The sequence below is a fragment of the Oryx dammah genome, unplaced genomic scaffold (genome assembly GCF_014754425.2).
Source record: "Oryx dammah isolate SB20612 unplaced genomic scaffold, SCBI_Odam_1.1 HiC_scaffold_2, whole genome shotgun sequence".
Lineage (NCBI taxonomy): Eukaryota > Metazoa > Chordata > Mammalia > Artiodactyla > Bovidae > Oryx > Oryx dammah.
In genome coordinates, this window is record NW_024070186.1 from 68718398 (window position 1) to 68724397 (window position 6000).

Genomic DNA, 6000 nt, shown 5'->3' on the forward strand with positions numbered 1-6000 from the left:
AAAGGGCAAGAAATCTCCAATATGTTGCTCTCCCACTTGTCCCTGTAGTTTTCTAACACTGAGAACCAGTCAGCTCCAATCAGTCATTTCACGTGCATTATTTTTCTTGTGGTACAGAAATATTTTTGAAAATGTCTTTATTTAAAATGGGAACAAAAAATAGAAACTAAGAAGGCTAAAAGATATTTTACCCAGTTCTCATCTCTTAATGCCTTCTGTCTAGCCCCATAAGCATTTGAGTTTGTGATCTTCCCTTTTTGTTCCTAGATTAAAACCAAATAACCTCTTATAAAAACAAAAATTCAAAATTGTGGGGTTCTTGCTTATCAGGTTGGCCTATAGGTACTGCCAGAAGGTAGTACAGAAGCTACCCCAAAATCAAAATTGATTGCATAATATAGTGGTTACATGCCTAGATCCTAGAATCAGATTACTTGAGTTCAAATCCTGGCTTTGCCACTACAGATTTTGCGATCTCAGGCAAATTATTTAACGTCTCTGAGATTCAGTTGCCTATAAAATGGAGATAATAAAAGCATCCACCTTGTAAGGTCATCTGAGGGTGAAATTAAGTGCTGAGAACTATGCCTGGTAAGTAGTAAACGCTACATACATGTTTGCTATCATTATTATAGAAAAACCACCACCCCTATAAGCACTCCCACGCTGTTCAGCATCAATGTGAACAATCATGTTCTATAAAACCAAACCATCTCTAGGATACGTGTAAACATTTTTATGAAATTATATCTACACAATTAAAATTAAATAGAGAACAAAGCAATTATCTAATAAATTGAACTAATGGAGACAGTTCATTTGCCTCGATAATTAAGGTCCTAATTTTTTTTAACCTTCCAAAGCAGCTAGTAGAGCTTGGGTCCTAAAATATCTAGATAGCTATATAAACTCTCCAAATTACTCACTTTTCCTAAGTATTCCTAGCTTTTTTTAAGTAGCTTGTTTAAAAATAACAATTATGTCTTCAACAAGAAGTTCCCCTTAACAGTTCTATGAATATTGATGCCCTATCGAACTACAAGTTCCCTGAGCTTTCTACTCTACCTCTGACTTCTTCCTTTCCAAAAGGAGATGTTTACACCTCAACTTCCTTCCCATTGTCTCCAAAAATCTCTGCTTGGATGGCTAGAAATGAATAGTAATCCAAGACAAGGAAAGAAAATTAAAATGTACCTAATTCAAAGGAATATACAAAGCATCATTCAAAATTTTACAAAAATAGACCAAAGACAGCTTTAGATTCAATGCATAATGAAATACATATTCCATTAAGGTGGTAAGGAGGAAATACATGGCATGAATACCATTGATCAACACTCAGTGAGTCTTAATTATCTATCCTGGAAGCAACCTATTCACTGAAACATTGCCCAGCAAGACAGGGAGATCCCTGCACTTCAGCCCTACCTGGAATGTGAAAACTGTAGTCCCAGGGAGGACTCATCCTAGGCCATTCTCGTTTCCAAAAGCTCTACTTTCAACACCAGGGTAGTTTATGATGTCTGCTGGAGACTCCCAGGGCAAAATTAGACATTATGTTGGTGGATTTGATCAACCAGTCAAAATAGCTACATCAAAATGTAAAGTTTTGTTTTTTTTTAATTATCAAGTAATGTGTGCTACAAAGATTCCTCATCTTTACTTCAATCCTGGAGCTCAGGGATAGAGGGTCAGCCTCAAGAATGATACATCTCACATGACAAGGAATTTTTTTCCTTGCAAGAATAATAGTTCTTAGAAAATGGCCCATTTGCATATCAAGCTTCCATAGAAATAGAGAGGATGCTACAAAAAGCCAGTTTCAAATGGGGCCACTGAAGAAGACATTAATAAAACAGTGACCATCAGGTTCTGGCTACACAGTAAGTATTTTAAAAGTCCAGGGGTCAAATCTGGAGCTGGGGCTTCCCTGGTGGCTCAGACGGTAAAGCGTCTGCCTGCAATGCGGGAGACCTGGGTTCAATTCCTGGGTCAGGAAGATCCCCTGGAGAAGGAAATGGCAACCCACTCCAGCACTCTTGCCTGGAAAATCCCATGGACAGAGGAGCCTGATAGGCTACAGTCCATGGGGTCGCAAAGAGTCGGACACGACTGAGCGACTTCACTCACTCACTTTTACTACCCCATCTTGTCTAGTAGCTCCTCCCTGCTTTCAATCTCACTTTGTCTTCATTAAATTTATTATTTCATAAAACTGAATTAAAGCACTGACAGGTGAAGCAATTTGGACACCTGGAAAAGAGACAAAATATATTTGTTTGCAAAGTGTTCACTTAGAGAATCAAACTACTCAAAACACTATAAACACAAACAAACTATATATATATAGACATGAGCAGAGCAACTCAAGAGCCCTTTGTATTTTTGGACTAATGTAAGATTTGGATCAAGCAAGACAGGGCAAAGAATAGTGGATGACAAATTTGAAGATTGGGTTATAGCCCACTTAAACAACATACACTGCCTGTGTAACACTGCACAGAACTCTGCTCCTCTCTGGCATCAGTAAGTGAAGTGACCAGATTAGACTGAAAAGTTCTCTTCCAGCTTTGACTAGAACTTAATACAAAGAATACCAAAGACTTTCAAAATGCTTATTGCCTTGTATTCCATAATGGTATGATTTAAATTATTAGGAAATTTCTGAGCTTTTCAGTTCAGTGCAGTTTGTTAAAACAGGCTTTGTCCAGGGTATCATAAACTGAGCCTTTTAATATACACAGAATGTTCAATAAAGAATCAGTTAGTATAAAGTAAAATTAAACATGGAAACTTCCTGAGGTGTAATCTGAGAAAGTAGATGGTATGTTTAAAACTACAAATCTCCCCCAGAAAATAATACACAAATCTGCATTTTGCATACAATTTTAGAAGACTCACTGACCCTTAGAAAGTTCTGGGGAAAACTGGAATCTGAACATGAGAACTTTGGGGGGTGTGGAGGAAGGTGACCTACCTGCCATCCCTGGGTTGGGAAGATGCCCTGAATCAGAAGGGAAAGGCCACCCACTACAGTATTCTGGCCTGGAGAATTCCATAGACTGTATAGTCCTTGGGGTTGCAAAGAGTCAGACATGATTGAGCAACTTTCACTTTCACAAACCAATGTAGGAGAAAGGTATTTATGCGATACTTTGCTTAAAATCTAAATGCATTGTAATTGCAGCTACTTCAGTGGCTCAGACAGTAAAGAATTTGCCTGCAATGAGGGAGACCCTGGTTCAATCCAGTTTCAATACTGGGTCAAGAAGATCCCCTGAGAAGGCAATGGCTACCCCCTCCAGTATTCTTGCCTGGAGAACCTCATGGACAGAGGAGCCTAGCGGGCTATAGACCAGGGGGTCACAAAGAGTTAGATACAATTGAGCGACTAACACTTTCACATTTTCACTATAATATAAAAAGCTTATTATTACTAGTCTTCAGCTAGAAGGCAAATGCAGCATTTTTAGTCACATTACAGCTTTTTAAAACATTAACAGAATATTTTCATTCATCCATTCTGAAGAGGAAATGCTGTTCATTTTCATTCAAAGACAGGTTTTCTTTTCATTCTGAAGAAAAATAAATTTGACAAAAGGCATGATGAGATGCCCTCTTCTGTTTCTAAGCAGTCAGTGCAGGGTTATTGAATCCTAGCAACGTGGAGGATTTCCTATTAAACTGTGAACACAGCAGGATTTTAAAATCCTAAAGTACTCTATTGACCTCCAGCCACTGGAATATCTCCTTATGCAGCAGAAGTTCCTCTTCGCCAATTAAAAAGTCCTCATTCCTCTCTGTGTGTCATAGCACACCCTGTTCCTGGCTGAGAAGAAAATAAAATTAACCTTGGGCGGGCAGGCTTGTGCCTGATTTCCCTGGGTGAGTGAATGAGCTCACCAAATGTATAAATAATGTGCCCAGGTCCCCTAGTTGCTCGGTTTTTTGATATTTATTGCCTAGAGCCTGGAGCACAATTCTAAACTGTTAATGTGTTAAATATTTTCACCAGGGCTTGATTCCGGTTGCTGAAAAACCAATAAGATAACAGTAAACCCAGGAGGACAGCCCAAACTTCCTGTTCTTTCTTGGCAAAGCTTTGCTGTGCAACTTGCAAAGTTTGACAAATCATGCAAAGAACCAAATGTCAAAGGACAGTTCCGAGATCCACACCGAGGTACTTGGAGCATAGTTGTTATACTGCAACTACTTCTGGGCCGCTGCCAGTAGCATCTGGGCAGGAAGGAAATGCAAATTAAAAGGAAAAATTAGGGCATTTTAGAGCAAAGCCATTTTTCAGCAAAAGCTCAGTGCTAACACTAAAGAATAAAGAAGGCATTATGTAGTTTAAAACTGAAGTGATTGATTCTTTTCCTGGGTTCTTCTAAACTGCTTCTTTCCCTCTTCGCTGGAGGCCCTGAGGGGTTTTAGTAAGGGTGATGGCTGTTCTCATCCTTGGTACTTCATACAACTTCTTTTCATCTCTTTCAACTACAGAAAGGGAATTTGTCCTTATAAAAGAGGTGTAACCTTTGCTGAAATCAAAGTTATCTGCCTTTTTTTGTTGTTTTTTAATTATTTTCAAAACTGAACAAATAACTCTAATCTAGAAAATTAGACTTTGGAATCAGAAGTGAATTTTAGACCCATCTTTACTACTTACCAGCCCTTTGAGCTTGAGATTCTTCCACCATAAGATTCAGAAATAGATCTGTTTCCTGTTACACTATCAAATGTCTGTTAAGATGAAATGAGATTATATATGGAAATGCACTTAACACTATTCTTTGCCCTTTATATTTATTACCTCATTTAACCCTCACAGCAGCTTTACAAAGTACAGATAAGAAAACAGAGAGAAATTAAGTGATTTGTCTAAGACCTCCCAGCTACTAATATCAGAATCTCAGACCCTTAGACCCAGGTAGTCTGATTTTAGAGCTCAGACTTCTTACAGCCACGCATACTACCCTCCAGGATGGATGTCAAATGTTGTCATTCATTCATCTGTTCATCAAGTATTTACTGATTGTCTACTATGTGCCACACACTCTTTGTTAATAACTAAAAAAAAAAAAAAAAGATCCATGAGGTTTTTTTAGGGCTTCCCTGATGGATCAGACAGTAAAGAGTCTGCAGGAGACCCAAGTTTGATCCCTGAGTCAGGAATATTCCTGGAGAAGGAAATGGCAACCCATCCCAGTATTCTCAGCTGGAGAATCCCATGGACAGAGGAGCCTTGTGGGCTATGCCCATGGGGCCACAAAGAGTTGGACACAACTGAGCAACTAACACATTCACACACACTTGCACACACAATGAGATTTTTATTACTTTTCATTTTTACTTTCTTCATCCTACAGGAAATGAATAAAACCCAGTGTAAGAAGAAGAAATGACCGCCTCATTGAGACCTTTATTCAAAATAGCCTCTTAGAACTTTAAGATGCTGCAGTTCAGAGGCAAGGACCCCTCTGTGATGCAGACTCAGTGACTGCAGTAAGAGGAGCTGGGGTCGGGGAGGTGACAATGCATAGCAGTCACTGTCCCACCCACAGCAGGTGCAGGGGGGGAGGCCACAAAAGAACAGGGAAGCTAAATCAGAATCAGGATTTTCTGCTCACTGAACAGCAGAACCACTAAACAGCAAACCCCAAAACTGGAAACATCTGATCTTGAGCCTACTTCACCCGGCTGCTGTAAGATCCGAGGAGAAAATTCGAGCTGTGAACACACTAGCTGGAGGCAAAGTGCTCTACAGTGTTAGATGTAATGACCAGGCAACTTGTAATGAGTGACCTCCACCTCAGCAAGAACTCCAAAATTTGTAGCTCTATACAGAAGACATACAGTATTTAATATTTAAATTTAGGGAAAGGAGATTCAAATCCCAGAATTCACTGATACTTACAATCATCTAGAAAAAAAATTATCATTAGGAAAAGCATAACAAATAGTTTCAACACCCATAAGTCTTTTTTTAAATATAAATTTACT